Source organism: Lagenorhynchus albirostris, chromosome X (genome assembly GCF_949774975.1).
Source record: "Lagenorhynchus albirostris chromosome X, mLagAlb1.1, whole genome shotgun sequence".
NCBI classification, from domain to species: domain Eukaryota; kingdom Metazoa; phylum Chordata; class Mammalia; order Artiodactyla; family Delphinidae; genus Lagenorhynchus; species Lagenorhynchus albirostris.
Window position 1 is genome coordinate 3,817,350 of NC_083116.1, and position 22,081 is coordinate 3,839,430.

The following is a 22,081-nucleotide window of genomic DNA, read 5'->3' on the forward strand; positions in this document are numbered from 1 at the left end:
GGTGGCAGGGGCAGCCAGCGCCCTCGAGAAGAAGGGGTTCCAGGTGGGGAACAGATGGGAGGGCGGGGCCAGCCTGCGCCACCTCGCCTGCCCCCGAGGCCATGGGTCAGGCCGCCGCGGGAAGGGAGTGCGGGAGCCAGTGCTCTTTAACATGACGCGGCCACACCAGCGCCTCCAGGCCTGCCGGCCCCCCCTTCACATTGACTGAAAGTGAGAAGTGGGGCAACGACCAAAGGATTTCCTCCACGATGCTGCCCACACTGCTGCCCTGTGGGCACACAGTCCTCCTCCATGCAAGCCCATCCCGAGTCAAGGACGTGCCAGGCGGGCCAGGGTTCCTGGCGAAGATGAAGATGAAGTGAAGGGTCCCTGCTCTCCCAGGCACCCAGTCCTGGGAGAGCTGTGATGGGGGAAGAGCGAGGAGGGGAGGAGACACTCAGTGGGGTCACCTCCGCTGACCCAGCCCATTCTGGGAGCAGCCCTGCCCTGTCAGGCCTTGAAGACTTTACCCACTGCTGGGTGACTGGGTCTAGACCGCCTCACCCCAGACCCCCTCCCACCTAGAGCGCAGCGCCAGATTCTCAGAGCCGCCCCGGGTTTCTGACCACCTGATACCGCAGGCCCTTCTGTGACCGCCCAAGTGATGCAAAGGCCCGGCTCTGACTCACTGAGCAGCCAATGGGCCAGCATCCCCCTCTTTGGGAAACGGTACAAACTGTTTCTCCTCGCTTGAACCAAAGGGATTCCTGCGGTGGGGAGGGGAGAGCTGAAGATTGCCACTTTCGGGATAGGAGTTGTTGCTTTTAAAATGCTCCCCGTGCCCTTTTTCTGGGCCTAAGTTTCCCGTCATGAGAAGGAGGGGCAGCGGCTGGTCCCTGGCATCTCTTTGGGTATCATCGTTCTTAGGATGGCTGATGGGGCTTCACAAACAGAATGACTCTGCCATCTTCACCCACCCTGCCCCTCCCCCAAAACCAAAACGAACCTGAAATGTGGCCTTGCAGAGGCCCTCCACATGCCCAGTCCTCTGGGAAAAGGGCTTCAGAAACAGGCCCAGTGGCCAGTGATAGAGCCTGACTCTGCCAAGGATGACACCTGTCATCAGTCTGTCTCTGCACAGCGGCCGGAGGCAACTTGCTAAGCCAGACCCTGTCCTTCCGCTGTTCAGGACCCTTGGACCTTTACCCTGTCCCCTCAGGGTACAGCCCAAGTCACTCCCCCTCACCACACTCACCCCTGATTCTATCTCTCAAGTCTCTCCTCACCCTGCCCCCACCTCACTCGGGAATAGCCACCCCAGGCCCTTGGCACATGCTCTTCCCTCTGCCCGGGATGCTCTTCCCCCCTATATCTGCGAGGCTCTTGCCCTCACCTCCTTTAGATCTTTGCTCCAATGTCACCTTCCCTGACTACCCTATTGAAAACTGAAAGCCGCAATTCCGCATCCCCTGCCTTCCTTCCCCCTGCTTTATTTATCCACTTGCGCTTAACACGAGCTCGTGAGCTCACTCACTACACCTTTCCATTAGTCTCGCTGATTGCCAGCCTCCCCACTGGACAGTGAGCCCCACGAGAGCGGACACTTCTGTCTGCTCTGTTCTCTGCCATCTCCCCAGCGTGTAGCACAGAGCGGGGACTCCATTCAAATTTGTTAACAATGAGTTTTCCATCGACTTTGACCACTTACATTCTTAAGGCAGAGTCCCCACCCTCAGGCAACTCGCAATCTCGAGAGAGCAGACACACCAACAGCAGTAAACGGGTCGAGGATGAAATAAATGTCAGCAGAATAGAACAAGCGAAGGCCAGAGGAAGGTGGAGTGGGTCCGGGAAGGCTTTCTGAGTACAGGAGGTCACATTGAGCCTGGCATCCAGGGTTCGTGAGGGTTCCACGGGCTGAGAAGGAGCAAATTACCGCAGGCCGTGGGGAAAGCAGGACCCGTGAACGGAGGTGTGAAAGTGTGCACTGAACTGGCGGAGGACTCAAAAGCCGCTGTGGCCAGGAAACGGGGCAGTAAGCCGCTCTGGAGACAGAGGTTGTCCTGGCAGACGTGGTAGGTTTGCAGAGGCTCCGGAAAATGGGCAGCCATGGCAGAATTCTGAGCAGGTGGTGACCCCATCAGAGCTCCATCTGAGAAAGCTCTCCCCTGTCGCTGCGGGGGTGGGGGTGGGGGATGGGCCAGAGGGGCCCAGAGGCTGGTGTGGGCCTGGATTTGAGACCTTGGCAGTGAGGGTGGGGAAAGTAGCCGGATTTGTGACCTGCCCACCTCCCAGCCAGAGCCAGTGTGATCTTTTTTCAAATTGTAAATCTAGCTGTCACGTCAGCCCTCCATGGCCTCTCCTCCCCACTTCTGCAGACCAGAGCACACCCTGCGTGCTTCTGCAACCTCTTCCCCACCCTCTGCTCCCTAACCCCAGCTCCCCTTCACTCTTTTTAAAAAATATTTATTTATTTGGCTGCAGGATCTGCGTTGCGGCCCGCGGGCTCTCTAGTGCGCAGGCTCTGGAGCGCACGGGCCGCGGGATCTTAGTTCCCCGACCAGGGATTGGACCTGCGTCCCCTGCACTGGAAGGCGGGTTCTTAACCACTGGACCACCAGGGAAGGCCCCCTTCACTCTTAATGCCAGTTCCCTCCACAGGCCAGCCTCTCTCCCATCCCTGGGAGTGTGTGCTTACTTGCTATTCCTGCTGCCTGGGACCCGCTCCCCCTTCTGCTCCTAAGCAAATGCTGCTACCCCTGAGACCTCAGCCCAGCCCCCAGCCAGCGAGGGAACATCCCCTGCCCACACTTTCCTTGCTTCCCTCTGGTCTCTTTGTGGCGCGATTGCTCGTTGAGTGTCTGTCTCAATTGGGCTTCTGCCCAACGAGCACATGGCTGGGGACCCAGGAGACACTCAGAGAAATACTAGATGAATGAGCAAAGGCCTGAGAAAGCAAAGGCATGCCTGTGTTATCTGATGCTGGTGTGGAGGGAACGCCCTCCAGAAGGAGGCGGCGGTCCTCTCTGACTGGGGGGAGAGGTGATGAGAAAACTAGAGGACCAGTGCCAATTCCACAAAGGACTTCACTCAGCCCAGCAGGGGAGTTGCATGTATCTACCCCACTCGTGGAAGACAGCCCAAGGCAGGCCCCTTCGGCTGCCTGGTACCCAGGGCAGCGCTGTGGGACTGCAGGGAGGGTGGGGACTCCCATTCTTTGTTTCTCAGCCCTGGAGTCCTGCGGTGGATTTGCAGCATTCACTAGGGCTCTGGCTCACAAAGGGAGCTCCCGAGTCCGAATAGCACCGCGGAGCATTTCGGTCAGGTGTGTGGGAAAGAGCAGGGGCCACATGCCAGCCGTGCAACTCGGGCAAGCAACCTTGGCTCTCCGTCCCTCAGTGTCCCCATTTGCACGAGTGAGAGCAGTAATAGTACCCGCATCATAAGTTGTTGTGGGATCCTGTGAAACACTCAGTGCAACGTCTCACTCGAGAAGTGTTCACGGTTCTAATGGTCACCTTGGATCTCACTTTGAGCTCTTCAGACAATGCAGAGGAGTAGCAGTCAGAGGATGACCCAAACATGGGCGGCACAAGCCTGAACCATATTTGTCCACAGCCAAGAAACAGTTGTCTATGCTGGGAATTGCATCTTCCTTAGCAAATCAGCTCTCTCTGGGCTGTCTGCGACCTGAACTATAGGATCAAGACAAGCTGGACCGGTGCATCTGAATGCACGCCCCTACACCCGCCCTCATGCCCACACCAGTCCTACACAACATTTGTCCTCTAAATACCTGGTGGGTTCCTGGTCCTGAGTTCCCGGCACCTGAGCGGGGAGTGGGGAGGGGCCAGAACCCTAGCAAGGGGGCAGGTAGGACATGGTACTGTCATCGCCAGGTTCAGAGCAAGGACTGAGCTCCTCATCTCCCAACGGCCCCGCCTCCATGGCCTGCAACAGAGTCTAGGCTCAGCCGGCCAGTGTTTGCTGTGAGGGAGAGTTTTGTCCAAGGTAGAACAAATGTGCATTTTTGAAATGGACATTCTAAGTAATTGACAAGGGCCAACCTCACTGTTGCCTTCTGAGGTGCCAGGGAATATCACTTGATGAAGTACTGGGCAAATAGCTCTGCATTTCCAAATCCAAACACACAGAAGTATCTTAGAAGGACTATCATCCTAGGATCACAGGCAGGGGCTCTGCCCTCTGCTCCTCCACAGCTGCAAGAGGCCTTGGAAAATCCCTAGACAAACCCCTGACGCTCACTGCCGCTCAGTCTCCCTTTCTGGACAGTCAGGGAATTGCACTAGATACTAGATGATCTCCAGGGCGCTGGAGCCTAAGCTCCTCGTGGGCAGCCATCCTCCCGCCCGCTTTCTCAAATGCCTAGAAGAAAGCACGCTGTAAATGCCCAGTGAATATTGGTCGAATGAATAAATGGGTGGAGATGCTCGGATTCTGTGGTCTTGCAGTGAGGTGGATGTTCATACAAAAGCATGTCTCTATTCATAAACGGATCTCCTTTGCTTGGTAATCTTTGCAAATGATTCTAGACACATTTTTCAATATGATGTGACTCTCAGATCAGCCTGCCTTGAGATGTTTCAAGTAAAAGCCTTCTTTTTTAACATGATATATGTAGATTATCATATTAACTTTCCACTTACTTTTGGATATGCTCGTACCTGACCTGCACATTCACTGGTTCTCAGAGAAAAGGACAACCAGATAAAATGCTAAGGGTAAGGAACTGTAAACATAAACTACAAATGGCCCAAGTCAGATCAGAGAACATGATAATGACGAAGGTCTAATGCTACATTGTATTTCGTCCCTTAACAGTTTACAAGGTGCTTGCATATCTGCTATGTAACTGCACCCCACAAAGGTCCTGCGAGATATGTAGGCATATTTTGAAAAACAATTGAAATGGATTGAAAGCAAGTGTTTTGACAAGGGCACCAGGCCATCAGGAGCTGTATCGGGAGTCAATCAACGTCTCCTGCCTCCCTGTCTTTTTAACAGGCTTCAATGTTGGAATATTTCCCGAGGGCAAACAGTGACCATCCAGGAGCCTTCTGCCTGCCTACAGCCCCAGAGAGAAGGGCAGCAAAAGTCAAAGGGACTGAGGGCAATTGTTGCAGTCATCAGCTGAGCGATCCCAGGACCTCACTCCAGTGTGTCCCAAACCAAGCTCCCCACTCTCAGCCCTTCCCTCAAGCCCGTCCTGCCTGGCTCCCATCACTGCTTCATCTCCCGCATGCGTGCTGTCCCCAAACCCTGGCGACTCACTCTTCGAAACACCTCCCCAATCCAGCAGCTTCTCCGCATCCCACTACCGAGCCGTGATCGTCGCTCCCCTGGGCCGCCGCGACGGACCCCTAACTGGCCTTCCTGCTCGTTCTCCACGCCAGCGACCCAAGGGATGTTTTAGAAATGTACATTTGTCTCGTTACTGCTCAGTTTAAAATCCTTTCGTGAGTCCCTGGAACCTTGAGACCAAGCCACAGAAAGACCCCCTCAAGATCTGCTTCCAGCCAGGTTCCTGCCGCCCTACCCCCAGTCACACGCAGAGGTCCTGCGATCGTCCTCAGCACCGTTCACACTCTTGATAAGGGCCTGAAAGCCCCCAGTATTCTAGTCGTTTCTGTACCTGCCCCAGGGATACAACAGCCCACTGCCCCACAAAAGGTTTGGCCCCTGCTAGGATCTTGGAGTAAAGTTTGAGTGAGGTAGAATTGGCTCGCCGGTGTTGAGAGATGAGGGGCAGCATTTGGTAATGAGTGCAGCCAATTAAAAGCTCTGAGAAAAAAAACAAGGGTTAGGAGAGAGACCCGCAGTGGCCTTGCTGCTGCCGCCCCTGCCGCTGCCGCTGCGGCCTCTGGGAAGTGCCTCCCGCTAGCTTCCTGCCTTTAATCTTACAGAGAGATGATGAGCCAGGGATCACATGGAAATCCAGCTTCTGGAACGCTTGACTGGGGGATCTAGAGCAAAGAGAGGGTCAAATTGGGCGTCACCCTCTCTCTTCCAGATCTCGCTCCGCAGTCGGGGTGCTGGTGATTCTGTGATGAGCTCAGCGTGTGTTGCTAGCTAATTTAAATATTTAGGATGGGTTCTCAAATCCCCTCTTAGCATGCCGGAGTGTTGACACTGGATAAATCATAGAACTTTACAGGTGGAAGGACCATGAGCATCTAGTGTGAACTTTTCCTTCTCTAGATGGGGAACTGAGTCCCTGGGTGGGGCATGGGAGGTCTCAGGCCCTCCTGATGTACTCTCGCTTTGCCCAAGTCGCTGGTCAACCTGTAGCCAGATGAGTACCCTGCCAACCGAACTTCCCCTCCAGAAACCCAGACTGGTGCAATCACCTCACAGAACAAAGCTTTGAGCAGAAGAGAATAAAAGTGAATCCCAGTGACGATACACTCTTGCAAGAACGCATCCTAGCGAGGGTGTGTCCTGGTGGGCTAATGCCCCCGCGAGCATCCAGCCTTACCGGCAGATTGTTTTGACAGCTCCGAACACAAACTTGTACTTACGGTGCGTGGCGGGTGCAGAGGTCAAGAGCACAGGCTTTGTTTATTTATTTATTTATTTTGGCCACACCATGCGGCATGCGGGATCTTAGTTCCCCCGACTAGGGATCGAACCCGCACCCTCTGCTGTGGAAGCGCAGAGTCTTAACCACTGGACCACCAGGGAAGTCCCAAGAACACAGGCTTTGGAATCAGGAGTACCTGGGTTCAAGTCTCACCTCCATCCCTTCCTCGTGCCCTTGGGCTGGTTGTTGAATATCCCTGTGCCTCAGTTTCCTCATAAGTAAAATGGGTCTGATAAGACCCACCTCACGGGGTAGTTGTGAGGATAGCAGAGGATAAAGGATGGAGTTCGCTTAGCCTGTGTCTGGGCAGATAAGAAGCATTCAGTACATGTGGTTGTCTGGAAAGGTGAAATTCTGGGCTATCTTTTATGCTGTTTCTTTATACTTTTTGACCCTAAGCAGGGGTTACTTTATGACGAGAAAAAAAATAGAACGGGGAGAAAACTATCCTTGCAAAAAAATTTTTTTTCAAACAGATTCTAGAAGGTACCGCTGCGAGGCCTTGCAGGTGTTCTCCCTATTGTCAGAGGGCAGACAGATGCTGCTGGGTCACAGGACAGAGGAAAGAGGCCAAGCTGGGAGACAGGTGCCGGGACTGTGGTCTCGAGCCCTGGGACCAGCACCGGTGCTTCCCTTTATGCTGCGGTGGCCATGCGTGGAGCACAGCATCTTCCGGCAGCCAGGCCAACCAATGGAAAACCAACCCATAACTCCCATGAGACTTTCATGGAAATAAAAGCACCCAGGTTGGGTGGGGCACTCAAATCTACATGCATTCATGATGAAAGAATGAAGTTTGAGTTCCCTACTTCTGAGCTGAATGAAAAAATAATGCTGTATTTTTAGGTTCTTTAAGGCATGGGAATACAGAGGAGGCTACTAAGTTGGGAATTTGGGGGAGAGGAGATGATTCTTAGAATCTTATTGTTGGAAAGGTCTGTGGTTGGCTGCAAGATGGCCCCCCAATAGATATCCTTGCTCTAACCGTCAGAACCTCTGAATGTTAACTTATATGGGGAAAAAAAAAAGCTTATGGAGATGCAGATGTGATGAAGTTGAGGATACTGAGATGGGGAGAGTATCTTGGATTACCTGGATGGGCCCTAATGCAATCGCATGTTGGCTTATAAGAAGAGGCAGAGGGAGACTAGACCGACGGAGGAGAAGGAGATGTAAAGACAGAGAAGAGAGAGATTTGAAGACACAGGTCTTGACGACTGGATAGATTCAGTCACAAGCCAAGGCATGTCAGTAGCCGCCTGATTTTGGACTTCTGGCCTTCAGAACCAGAGCAGAGTAAATTTCTGTTTTTTCAAACCACTCAATTTATGACCATCTGTTATGGCGTCCACAGGAAACAAGTACAGGGCCCTCAGAGTTTATCTAGTCCAGTGGTTTCCATACCTTTTCAACAGCAAAATCAAGGACTTTTGGAACGAAATCATATGCCACAGGCTTTTGAGATAACAGATGAGAGTACAGGGGCAGTGGTTGACAAAGGGGGCAAGATCCCTACCTGCCGGGTCTCCTTTCTCCGTGGTGCCTCCTGAAGCACCTTCCAGAACTTTCCGCCAACAGACTGTGAAAACACATACCTAGTTCCAAGCACCTCATTTACAGATGGGAGCCTGAGGTTCTGGGGGGCTGGGTGATTGGCTGAAGGCCTCTCTTGGTAGGCAGACAAGGAATATTTGTGAGGAGTAAACGAGGTAAGCTACCTCTGTCTGCTCCTTCGTCTTCCCTTTCCTGTTGGACAAAAACCCTGTCTCCCGGGCAAATAGCTAAGGATACATTGGCGTCTCTAGATGAGTTTCTGTTTTGAACAAGGACTGCCAACTGTGTCAAACGCGGCAAGGCTCAAATGAAATATTCGTTCACGGAGAGCACAGACCTTGAGCAGGCTGTTAAGGCATCTCCAGAGATGAAAAACCACTGCTTGATTCCCCACCTGTGTTTGGAGATTTAGTCTTCCGGGTATGCCCGTAACAGGAGGGATGAGGTGGACAGGAATGAATAGCAAAATTAAGCAGCTGTTAGTGTACCCGAAAATATGAATCCTTAAGTGGATCAAAGAGAGCCCAGACAAGAACGCTGCTGAATGTCACAATGAGATTATTCCTGTTGCTAGATTCAGAAATACTGAAGGTCAGTTCTGCTAAAAGGCCTTTGTAGGGGATAAAGTAAAGGTTACAGTAAAACGTAACCCGCCCCCCTTTCCCACTGGCCTTGGTGCTAACAGACAAAACATTCTCTTTTCTTCCCAAGCATAGCCAAGAAGGATGGCATTTTCAAAGGGAATTTTACAGGGGACTAAGAGGACCCAAAGGGAAAGAAGCAAACACGATCCGCCACCCCATCCCCACAGGTTAAAACGGCCACCAAGTACCGAACTGATTCGGAATCCACGGGGATTTATAGGACTGTTTCCAGTCCACTGGCCTCGTTCTATTTTGCACTCCTGCTACTTGATCAAATGCCATTGGGAGAAGTTATTGTATCTGGTGAAAGGGAGGCAGGGTGTGTTCTGCGTGTTCCAAGAATGAACAAAACCATGGGAGGGCTGAACCAAGACCAGTGGGTGAGCCGACGACGATGTCAGGGAATGGCACATGGCATTCGTGTGGCTCTCTTTGTTCCTTGGAGTTGCTAGGGGGGTGTCCTTCCTCCACTCTGGAGGCCACGTGGTTCCTCCCTTCCCAAAAGGAAAGGAAAGGTGAAGCTCACTGGCATAAAGATACCTTTACACCAAACAAGCCAAGGCGCTTCCAGAGCGGGGCAGCCTTCATGAACGGACTCATCTGGGACTCCTACTTTCCTCGGTTTATTCTGGCCTTCAGGTAATGACGGTCCTCAATTCGCGGCACCACCATCCCTGGTGTGTGAGGTCCCACTCTGGCTGGATCAATCCAGCCACCCATCTAGTCCCTGTAATTCCTGTTTGCCACCCCAATTTCCCTCCCCTCAGCAGCAAACACTTGAGTGTGTGCTCTGGCAAACGTGTAAGGTGGTGGGTCCATGTGTTTTCAATAAACACAAGTGCGAGTGTCCTGGAGAACTTGTTCAGCGTCTTCCTGGGTCCCTTTTCCACTCGGCCCTGTGTATGTTACCACGCCACGATGCTGCGTGTTTCAGTCTATTGCTTGTAACTGCTCGTTTACTTCTCCTTTTCCCCAGTGGTAAACACCTAGGTTGCCTCTGACCCTCTGTTAGCACAGCAATGCGTGATGATCTCCATCCTCGTGTGGGTCCGTGTAGGCTGCACACTGCGTAACGGCCTCCGAAGATATCAGGTCCTCATCCCTGGAACCTGTGATGTGACCTTAGATAGAAAAAGGGACTATGCAGATGTGATTAAATCAAGACTCGGGGGCTGCAGAGGTGTTCCACCTACCAGGGTGGGCCTGAAGGGCAATTGCAGAAACCAGGGGGATTAAAACAACAGACATTTACTCTTCCATGGTTCCGGAGGCTAGAAGTCCAACATCAAGCTGTCAGCAGGACAAACGGCCTCTAAAGGCTCTAGGGCAGGATCCTTCCTGCCTCTTCCAGCTTCTGGTGGCCCCAGGTCCTCGTTCCTGGGCTTGTGGCACAGGGCCTTCCTTATGTCTCCATGTGTCTTTTCCTCCTTTGATTTCCTAAGGTCACTTTCTGAGGTTCTGGGGGACATGAGACACTATTCGACCAGTACACATGTATTCTTATAAAAGGGAGGGCAGGTAGATCACACACACACACACACACACACACACACACACACAGAGGAGGAGGCGATGTGAAGACGGAACAGAAACAGATGTGAAGATGCTGGTCTTGAAGACTGCAGTGATGTGGCCACAAGCCAACGAACGCCTGCAGGCACCAGAAACCGGAAGAGGCAAGGAAGCATCGTGTCCTAGAGTGTTTGGAGGGAATGTGATCCTGCTGACAGCTTGATTTCAGCCCAGTGATACCGACTTTGGACTTCTGGCCTTCAGAACTATAAATTTCTATTGTTCCAAGCCACTAAGTTTATGATAATTTGTTACAGCAACCATGGTGAACTAATAGCCCCTTTGTGGGCCCGCAGGAGAATTTCTTGGGGTTGTACCCAGAAGGCGGATTGCTGGGTCAGTGTGGACATGTACACTTGACCTGAGTAGGTGCCACCAGGTGGCTGGCTTTCCAAAGCAGCTGCACCAGTCTAGCTGGACTCCCACTAGTAGCACACAGTGGTTCCCCTTTCTCCTTATTCTAGCCAACGCTTGGCATCATATAGCTGCTTTTTGCCAATCCGACATGTGTGTATCCTATCTCATTGTTTTAATTTGCATTTCTCTGATTACTAATGAATCCGAGCATCTCTTCACAGACTTACTTTCTAGCCTTTTGGGTCTCTTTTTCTGGGAATTGCCTATTCATATGCTTTGCTCACTTTCCTGTTGGGTCTTTTTCTTGTTAGTTTGCAGAATTTTCATGTATGTTTTACCCATTAATCCCTTGTCAGCTCTAAACAGCAAATATCTTCTCCCCATCTGTTGCCTGTCTGTTAACGACCTGTGCTGTCCTTCATGGAAAGAAATCCTGAATTTTGCTGTAATCAAATCTATCTAAAGCAAGCCTGTCAACAGAGTGGGGGGCAGAGCTTGTCAGGGACTGTTGTGCAAACAAAGTAAGTGCATGTGTGTGCGTGCATGTGTGCACACGTGCACACACATACATGTACAACATGGGCCATGCGTGAGCAAGCATCTGCAACTGCATGTCAACCCCCAGGGCTCAGTGCCTCACCCGCTGTTTGCGATGAACTGCCCCCCTGCTCTTTCTGCTGAGACTAACTGTCCGGCGCAATGCTTCTCAGACTTGGGTGTACATCAGAATCACCCAGAGGGCTTTGCTAAACCCAGATTCCTGGGCCCACCCCCAGAGTTGCTGAGTCAGCGAGTCTGGAGGAGGGCCTGTGGTTTTGCCTTTCTGATCAGCTCCCAGGGGACGCTGCTGCTGGCCCAGGGACCACACTTGGAGAGCCACTCGGGGAGAGTCCCCAAAAGGTCAGTGACTTGCCCACGGTCACACTGGTGGCCAAGTCCAGATGGCCTGCTCAGTGCTCTCTTCATTTCTTCATACACTCACCTCAGAAGGACTCTTTTAGGACACACACGTGCCCCTCCACGGCGTGGGGACTTGCTGGTGAATGGCCAAAGGGACTCCCGGCAGCCACCCTCTAGTGTGTTCCACTAGCACCGCTGTCATCACGGCTGCTCCAGTGGAAAGAAGCCAGGAGGTGCCCGGAAAGCATCCAGGGGACACAGTAGCCCTGCCTTCAGTCATCAGTTCCTTTCCCACCGGGGCCACCGGCTGTGTGCAGGAGGGGAGCGCCGCATGGTGGAGGGGGAGGTGTAGACAGGACTCACCTCTCCCACCCCACAGCCTGCACCAGGCTTGTCCCTGCCCTACCTTCCCCCATCCTCCCTCTCCTGTCCCCCCTGCCCCTGGAGAAGGCATGGAGACTGCGTCCAGCCTCCTGCTCCGCCTGGTATGTTCCCTGAGCTGGGGGCAAAGGTTGGGAAAAGCGGGAGAGAGAGTGCTGGAGGCGGGGAGGGCACTGGGGGGGAGGGGGAGGGGGAGGGGAGGAAAGGGAAATAGAGGAGGGGGAGGAAAGGTGGGAAAGGAGAACAAAAGGGAAGGAGAAGGAGGGGAGGTTAGGGAGGGAAACAGACGGGGAGGGAGGAGAACAGAGGTGGGAGGGGAAAGGGGAGGGAAAATGCGGAGGGGGGCGAGGAAAGGGAAAGGAGGAGGATGACGGGACAGGAAAAGGGAACAGCCTTGGCGAGGCGTCTGCTGGATGGGGGGAAAGGCCCCTGGTGTCCCCGCCAGAATGTGCGCTAGGAGGCTGGCCTAGCCTCCGGAGTAGGGCGCAGGCTTTGGAAAGGGTGACATATCCTCTGGAAAACAAGCAGCACACCAGAATGGTCCCCACCCCCTTGCCGGCCCTCCCCCCCAGTCCTTGCCAGCTCTCCCCATCTTGCATTCCAGGTCTTACTTTCAGTTCTAAAAGTCCAGCCTTCCCAGGTTCCAGTAAAAAAACTGACCAGTCTGTGGAGATGGGCAGGCCATTCAGAGAGCCCAGGGCACTGGGATTCCCCCACCAGGCCAGTCCAAGCCTCCACCACTCACTGGGCCCCCGCCTGCACCAGGCGCCGCGGAATGAGGTCAGGCGCAGGTCCTGCCAACTGGGCTCAGGACTGGGTGCCCTTACATCAGGTGGTGGGGAGAAGGGCAGGGGGACGTGGCCTGGAATGACCCTTAGGCTGCTTGGCCTGCCAGCCTCTTGTTCCCCAGGAACCTCACAGGATCTCATGCAAATGGACTCCTGGGAAGACTCTGTCCTCTCTCTCTCTCTCTCTCTCCTCATTCACCCAAACACATGATTGAGTTCCACCATTTCCCAGGCACTGAGCCAGGCCCTGGGGCTTTCTACCCTCAGAGAGAGGGACCTGTTATTTCAATGGTGGGGATGGTTCCAGCAAGGCCCCAGCTTTCCGGACTTTCCCCAGATCCTGTCTTCCCTTGGCTCCCCTAGTACCGCTTCGGCCAGACTTCCTGGCTGCTGGGTCCTGACAGTCTCTCTTCCAACAAACTGTCAAGCCAGCCGGGCCTCGGCTTCAGCACTTGCTCCAGCTGGGGAGCCAGATCAAAAGATACTGTGCAAGTCCCACGGCCCTGACCAAAGCGCTCCCTTGAACCGCATTCCTCCTCTGCACTCCCCGCCCCACTCTCCGCACCACGTTGACCACACCCCTTTACACACACACACACACACACACACACACACACACACACACACACTCTCTCTCTCCTCTTCCTCAACTCCTGCCAGCCCTCAAGCCCCTGCCCCAGCTTTACCTTCCTCCCTTCCCAGCTGCCCCCACCGGGCTCATTCAGATTCCTCCTCCTTCACCTGTCCCTTACAAGTCAGCATCCCGATAACAAGTGCTGGTGAAGATGTGGAGAAATCGGACCCCTCATTCACTGCTGGTGGGAATGTATCAATAAACTAGTGCAACCACTTTGGAAACAGCCTGTTAGTTGCTCAGTAAGTGAGACAGAGAGCTCCTATATGACCCAGCAATTCCACTCCTAGGTATAGACCCCAAAGATCTCAAACAGGGACCAGGATTGTCCATCAAACAGGGATTATACATGAACGTTCATAGCAGCGTTATTCGTCGTAGCCCCAAAGTGGAAATAACTCAAATGTCCATCAATGATGAATGATAAACAAACTGTGGTCTCTCTATACAACGGAATATTTTTCAGCCATACAAAGGCACGAAGTACTGACACAGCTGCAACATGGATGAACCCTGAAAACATTACGCCGAGTGAAAGGAGACAGACACAAAAGCCCACATATTGTGTGATTCCATTTATAAAAGGTGTCCAGAGTAGGCGAATCCAGAGACAGAAAGCAGATGAGCGTTCACCAGGGGCTGGGGGCAGGAAGGAATGGGAGTGACTCCTCAGCGGGGAGGGGGTTTCTCTTTGGCATGATGAAAAAGTTTTGGAATTTGATAGCGGTAGTGTTTCCATAACACTGTGAATGAATGAAATATTGCTGAATTGTACACTTTAAAATGTACATTGTATGTTTTGTGTATTTTACCACTGAAGAAACATGTCGACATCCAGCTCCTTCTGTCCTTGGCCCTTTTCTCTCACTCCACACCCTTACTCTGCCTGCAACATTCAGCTCAGGTGCTGTATCCTTGGGACGCTGTGCAACCTTGCCTCCCCATCCACCTGTCCAACGATAACACTCTCTTTCCTCTCTGCTCCCCCAGCATCCTCTGCTCCAAGAGCCTGGAATAAGCCCGGAATACAGGCGCTGCTCAAGGCATATCTGGCCAACCAGTGAATAAGCCACTGAATCCAGTCCCACCCCCACAACTAACTATAACAGCTTCTTCCCCCAGTACAGGGACAAGTAAACAATTAACTCCAAAATAAACCTTTGCTTGGGGGCCCAGAATCCACATCGAAGCCACTGGGTTTAGAGTTTAGAGTTCAAACTGCAGTTCATTCAGCCAGCCCGCAAACATCTTTCTGAACACCTCCTGTGAGCCGGGCTCCAGGCTAGGGACTTGCAGGTTGTGGGAGAGTAAATAATGCCCCCACGGGCTTCCCTGGTGGCACAGTGGTTGAGTGTTCTGCCTGCCGATGCAGGGGACGCGGGTTCGTGCCCCGGTCCGGGAAGATTGCACATGCCGGGGAGCGGTTGGGCCCGTGAGCCACGGCCGCTGAGCCTGCGCGTCTGGAGCCTGTGCTCCGCAGTGGGAGAGGCCACAACACTGAGAGGACCGCGTACCGCAAAAAAATAAAATAAAATAAAAATAATAATGCCCCCAAAGATATCCGGGTCCTAATCCCTGGAACCTGTTAATGCTACTTCATATAGCAAGTGGGATTTTGCATATGTGATTAGGTTAAGGATATAGAGATGGGGAGCTTGACCTGTGTTATTCAGGTGGGCTCTAAATGCCATCACATGTAGCTTTATAAGAGGGAGATTTTATGACACACACGCAGAAGAAGAGGAGGCCGTGTGAACATGAAGGCAGGCACCGGAGTGACGTGGCCACAAGCCAAGGAATGCTGGCAGCCACAGAAGCTGCGGGAGGGCAAGGAACAGATTCTCCCATAGAACCTCCAGAGGAACTCTGACTCTGCAACAATTTGATTTTGGCTCAGTGAGACCCATTCTGGACTACAAGCCTCCAAAACTCAGAGAGACTCAATTTCTGTAATTTTAAGCCACTAACTCTGTGATAATTTCTTATGACAGCTACAAGAACAAGGTCCAAGCTCTGCCCTGGAGGCACACCTGTAGGGTTAAACTGATAAATTCTGCAAGAAAAGGATAAGTACCCAGATGCAGACACGCCTCCCACAATCTTAGGATGCTGTCCTGGGACTAGGGAGCTTCTGGGAGGTCACCATTCACTTTTAACACATAATAAACCTAGAGCTGACCATTTCCCCTTGCTGGGTCCCAGGTTGAGATCTGGATTTCCTGTAACAGCTTCCTGGCCCTCCCCCCGCACCAACCACGTGGGTTTCAAGATCACTTCACCTCTCTAAGTTTAGTTCCTCAGCCATAAAACGGGGGTCCCACTGGATCTACGTTATGGGGCTGCAGTGAAAATTCAAGATGGTGGGTGTGAAACCATTAGGGCAGTGCCTGCCCTGTAGTAGGTGCTCTCTTAGGATTAGCTGCCATTACTCTTTGGTTCTAACCTCCATTGCTGTAGTCCGCTGAATAATGCCCCCGCCCCCGATACGTCCATGCCCTAATCCCTATGAATATGTTACCATACAAGGCAAAAGGGACTTTGCTGACGTGATTCAAATAAGGATCCTGAAATGGGGAGATTGTCCTGGGTTATCCAGGTGGGCCCAATCTAATCACAAGAGTCCTATATAGGGAATAGGGAGGCAGGAGGGTCAGATAGAAGATGTGATGACCCGAGCAAAGGTTGGGGTGATACGGTCACGACCCAAGGAATTCAGGTGGCCTCTACAAGCTGGAAAGGGGGGGAACGGATTCCCCCCTAGAGCCTCCAGAAGGAACACGGCTCTACTGACACCTTGATCTTAGCCCAGTGAGACCCTTGTCAGGCTTCCAGCATCCCGAATGATAAGGCAATATATCTGTATTATTTAAAGCCACTCAGTTTGTCGTGATCTGTTCCAGTAGCACTAGGAAACGAGTATAGTTGTCTTTGTATAATGATGAGCCTTTCCTGGCAGAGCCCATTGCTCCCCTAAGCCAGATGTGCTCCTGCCCTGCCCCCCCCCACACACAGATGTCCACGGCAGGGCCTGAGCTGGTGCAGCTGTTCTCCAGTGTGATCCCCAGACCAGTGGCGTCAGCATCACCGGGGAACGTGTAAGAAATGCATGTGCTCAGGCCCCAGCCCAGACCTACAGACTCTGAAACTCTAGGCTGGGGCCCAGGAATCTGTGCTGTAACAAGCCCTCTAGGGGATGCTGCCATGCCCCCAAGTCTGCTGACCACAGAGCTCGTTTATTTGCACGTATGCCTCCCCCATCCCCCAAGCACAGAGCAAGCAGGGACTTCTGTTACGCGGTCACCCTGGTCAGGGAGGGCCCTTTCCTTGATGTGCCCACAGAGCAGCTGTCCCAGCAGCCCTTGGGCCACACTGCCATCCACTTTCCACCAGAAAGTGGCATGTGGATGTGTGCCTTTCCATTAGACCGTGAGCTCTGCCAGCCTGGGACTGTGTCTTCTTCAAGGGTGCACGTATTCTTGGCATCTGGGTTCTCAGTAGGTGCTCAATCAATGTTTAGGAGTGTGTGACAGACAGACTGACTGAATGAATGAATGCATGTGCTGTGTTTCCTGTCACCTGGCAGGGGGCTCTCGAGGCTTGGTCAAAGCAGTGTGTTTCTGCATTGTCAACTGCCACAAGTGACAGTGTAGGGACCGAGACCTGGAAGGAGGGAGTGGGAAGGTGGATGGGTGTGTGCTTGTGTGAGAGTGTGTGAGCCTGAGGGTGTGGCTGTGTGAAGGGACATGGATGTGGATGTGTGTAAGTGCAGACATGTATGTGAGTGAGAGTTTGCCTGAGCCTGTGTGAGCGTGTGTGTGTGTGTGGCAGCTCCAGGGTGTGTGACAGGACATATGTGTATGAGCATGTGAGCGTGTGTGTACGTGAGGGCATCTGTGTGTGAGTGTGAGAAGGTCTGAGCATGGCTCTGGGAGGGCTGGTGTTGGCCATGAGTGGTGTGAGAGTGTCTGAGTGTAAGTGCCGGAAAGGGTTGGGGGAGGGAGGGAGGCGCCGGAGGTACAGAGCCCCCAGCCCCCAGCAGAGCGCCCCAGTCCCAGCGGGCCTGTGGGCTTTGGGCCCCGGGGTCTCGTGCCCCCTGGCCCCGGGCCCAGCAGTGCTGAGCAGGTCAGCACCGGAGCTGCCACCTCACCTTGGATTCCCGTAGCACCTGCCCTGGGCCTGTCACCAGGGGCAGCAGCGGAACCGTGGCTGGAATTGAAGGGATGTTAATTACCACCGGCTTCAGCTTCGGGGCAGGCGCCTTGAGCCGGTCTGGCTGCCTGCCGGGCCCTTCCCTGCTCCTCTCTCCAGGCCTGCGATCGCCCTGAGCTCCGCGCCTGCCCATCAATGAATCGACCTCCCCAAGTCGCTAAGTGGGATATGACATGGCTTTGGAAGTCAGCAACAAATAATCACTGACTGCTGACAGTCTATAATGCACACGCTTGTGAGAAGCTGGACGCATCCAACACGGCCTAAGGCGGCCTGTGAGCTCTGTGGAGGGGGGTCCCTCGCTGCTGGCTGGGGTGGGGGGGTGGCACCTGCTTGCTCCTGGCAAGGACGGGGAGAAGCTCTGCGCACGCAGCAGCGGGAGAACCGGGCCCTGGGGGCCTCGCCCTCCACTCTGGCTCCAGCCCCTGCTGTCATGATCCCCTGGGAACGTGACCTCTTAGAGAGTTTTGGACCTTCCCAGGAGGGTGGAGGCAGCAGAGGAGTTAGAGGTGGGCTGGTGGCTTTACACAGGACAAGGAGTGGGTGAGAAGAGAAGTCTCGGTGCCACTTTCTCTCAACAAAGGGACAGGAGATGGACGGAGAGCGAAGGCGCTGACACTGAGACTGGATTTACACGCGACTCTTCAAGAACACCTGAGTCCTCAGAGCCTCCTGCCCATCGTGGTCACCTGCACGAGGAGAGGGCGCGCAAAGACTGCAGAACCCACGGGGTTGAATGGGGCCCATACGGATGATCTCCCGGGGGGCGGGGGGATTGGAATGTCCACTGGATGAAAGGACAAGGGCCACTCTAGAGGCCCAGGGTGGCTGAGACAGCCTCCTCTCTCGGGGATGGCGGGTCCGGGCTCCAAACGGGGATCTGGCTCAGCCTGGGCAAGTTGCTGTTCAGGGCGTGTCACGCTCTCTCCTGTCCCCCCTCCTTCCCTCCCCGGGCTCTTCTTTGTCTGCCCCGTGCTCCCACCGCCCCAAAGTGCAGGCCTTGACCTTGGGCCTCACACTCTCTGGCCCTCAAAGAGTTCGCCCCTTCCCATGGCCTTGATGAGCTGTCCCCGGTAGAGTGCCTCTTCTGCGCTCTGTATCCTCAACTGCCTGGTGCAGAGGCTTCACTTTGAAGTCCGGCTGTCGTCTCCAAATGAAAAGAGGCCTTCCTTTTCCGTCCCTCTGCCCTTCCCCTCCCCACAGCGCCCCCTCTCAGTCCCAGTCTCTGACTGAGGCCTCACCGTTCAGGTTGGCCTCTAAGTGCCACAGAAAGGAAAGGGTTTCCCTGAACTTGGCCATTCCTCTTGTTTGTTCCTCTCTGCCATGGCCACTACCTTAGTTTCTACTTCCATTCCCTCTCCCTGGCCTCTTGCAGCAAACTTCTAACTGGTCTCTCTGCCTTCTGTCTTATTCCTCTCTCCCATCCACTTGCCCCCTCCCCTCACGCTTTCCCAGGACTGCCAGAGCCTCCAAAGACAATACACATTTGATCTCCTCCCTCCAGCTCACACTTTTCCTCACTCCTCCGGAGCTGTCCAGCCCTCCCTCGCAGTCAGCAGCCGCCCTGGGGACTCTGTGAGGCCCAGTCTGAGAAGCGCTAACTCACATCTCTCATGCCCCAGCCTTTCCCTAAGCTCTAGCCCCACACATTGTTTGGAAGAGGCACAGATTTCTACCTGCCACTCCTGTTGCCTGGGTGAGATGAAGGGAGAGAAGAGAGGGGGTCAAAGTTCCACAGCACGTTGGGGTCAGGTCCAGCGGCGTTGGGCAGGGCCGGGACAGGGCCTCAGCAGGTCCAGCTGGCAGGCCCAGTGGACCACAGCTGAGACGGCCTTTGTGACCAGGAGATTAGTGTCATATGGGGGAACTGAGTGAACAAGTTAATATGTTGAGAATAATAAGGTCCAGGTTTTTCATTATTGGAAAAGGGAAACGCAAATATGGAAAAGTGGAGGCAAGAATAAACTCTGGGTTGTTGGATTCGAAAGGCAGGAATTGGTGTGTATTCCCAGTTTGAGATACAGAGATATGGGTGTAGATGTGTGTGTGTGCGTGCACGTGTGCGATTATAGACACATATATTTCCTTGCTCTGTCCGTTGAGAGGGCCTAGACACCATGACATCCCAGTAACAACGAGCACACCTAGCCCCTAGATCTTGGCTTCTAAATAATTTTAAATGAACCAGAGTTAGAGAAATTGTTGACTCCCTGGTGGCAGGAAAGTTGCCGGATGAGCCTAGAACATCTTGTATTGTCAAGAGTGTAAGGATGGACTCAAAGAATGATGGGGACAGGTTGAAAGGATGCAGAAGCCAGTTTGAAGGGGCTCCCATGGACCAAGTGTGGGACAATATGAGTGTCAAAATGATAGTAATGAATGATATTATCTGTTGAATAAAATAGGATTTCCCGAGCCCATACTGATATAAAGAAACAAGAAAACAAGTGGGAGAGGACGGAAAGCCTTTTCTATAGTAGAATGCCAATTAATAAATGTAGAAAGAATGATGGAATTGGGAAAACCTCACTTGACAACCATGATAATAATAATTGATTCTTCAGGCAAGAATTATGAATGGAGGCTAAAACCAGTGGGTGAAAGTTTAATGAGGAACAGATATCTAATAATCTCAAAGTATTTCCCCCAATACTTATTAATTACTTATAAATTAATAAATATAAAATCCTTGCTAATTCAGCGTACAGTGGAAAAACCTGGCAAACAACACGTTAATCAAGCGATCAAAGTTAATTTTTTCAGTAATGGGACAAACCAAGATCCTATACCTCCTGATATGATGTCCTGAGGACTCATCATTCCTCAGATGTTCCTGAGGAGACATCAACCAAACCCAAATGGAGAGACAATCTACAAAATAACTGGCCTGTGCTCTCCAAAAGTGGTCAAGGTCATAAAAAACAAGGAAAGACGGAGAAAGTATTCCAGATTGAAGGAGACTAAAGAGAATGTCAACTAAATACAACATTCGGTTGAGGATTGGATCTTAGACCAGAAAGGAAAGGGGAAAGGAAAGGGTTTTTTGTCGGAGGTTGTTATTGTTGGTGGCCAAGGTGGGGTTTTTTTTGTTGTTGTTGTTGGAGACCCATTTAATGTGGACACTCAAGGCCTGGGCAGCGTGGGGAGCGTCCAGGAGTTGGGCGGGCAGGCAAGGTGGGTGGGTCGCTGGCCTACACCTGGCCCCAGGAGAGGATGCCTGGAGGAGGGGTGGGCCCCGGCATGCCAAGGGAAGTAGCAGAAGGGTGGCCTAGGCAGCAGACCACCCCCCAGGAGATCTGTAGGCCAGCCCCTGAGAAGGTATCTAAGCCAGGTGGTGAGCACTCAGGCCAGAGCCTGGCCCAGTGAGGCAGGGTTGGGGCCTGGCTGGGGGCTCCCAGAGCCGAGGGGATTGCATCACGGGAGGCCTCCCCAAGCTCTTGCTGGAACTCAAGGTGCGTCTGCCGGTTGGATTCAAGCAGCTCCTGGAGGCGGGCGTGGAGGTGCTCGTCCTTCTCCTCTAGGTCATCCAGACAAGAGTTGATCTGGTCCAACATGGAGTTGATGGCAGCGTATCCTGCTTCCCCGAAGCCGTCGTCCTCGCCTTCTGTGCCCGCCTCGCCTCCCCCGGCATGCCCAGGTCCCCGGTGGGGCCCATGCGGGCTCGGGCGCCGCCGCAAAGGCCGCGTGACGATGGAAGGTGGCGACAGTCGTGCTGACAACCGGCGCGGGGCAGAAGGTGGAGGCGGTGGATGGAACTCGGGGCTGGAAGGGCGGACCGCCACGGCGGAACGCACCCGGGAGGCCGGGACCCAAGTAGGTTTTTATTTGTTCGTTTGTTCTTTGCTACAAAAAACATTGAAGACTGGACAATCAGAGAAATTTCAATGGGGTCTATGGATCAGGTAATAGTGTTAAATGTTAATTACCGCTTCGGATGTGTATACTGTGATTATATAGGAGAGTGCCCTGGGTTTTAGAAAATACACATTGAAGTGTTTAGGGGTAATGGAGCGTCACATCAGCAACTTACTTTCCAATGGTTTGGGAAAAAATGACAACGAGCGTGTGTGTGTGTGTGTGTGTGTGTGTGTGTGTGTGTGTGTGTGTGTGAACATGTGCTGTAAGGCTGGGTCTCCCTGTCTGGAGTGTTCTCACCTGGCCTACTTGGGTGGCCTCAACCCCTCAACCCCCCAAAGGGGCTGCTCAATTGAAGCCTTGTAGGGTGGACAGAATAATGACTCTCAAAGATGTCTACATACTAATTCTGGGAACGTTTGGATATCATACCTTACCTGGCAAAAGAAACTTAGCAGAGATGATAAGGATCTCGCGATAGGACAACTATCCTGAATTATTTGCGTGAGAGCCCAATGTCCTTATAAGAGGGAGGCAGGAGGGTCAGAGTCAGAGAAGGAGATGAGACGACAGAAGCGGAGGTCGAGCAATGCGGTCCCAAGACAAA

At 53.1% G+C, this 22,081-nt stretch overlaps 1 pseudogene; it reads right to left on the minus strand.

Annotated features, from left to right (window-relative positions):
* Positions 1-20,810: 20,810 nt before the first annotated feature.
* Positions 20,811-21,274, minus strand: LOC132514028 (bublin coiled-coil protein-like; annotated as a pseudogene).
* Between the last annotated feature and the right edge of the window lie 807 nt (positions 21,275-22,081).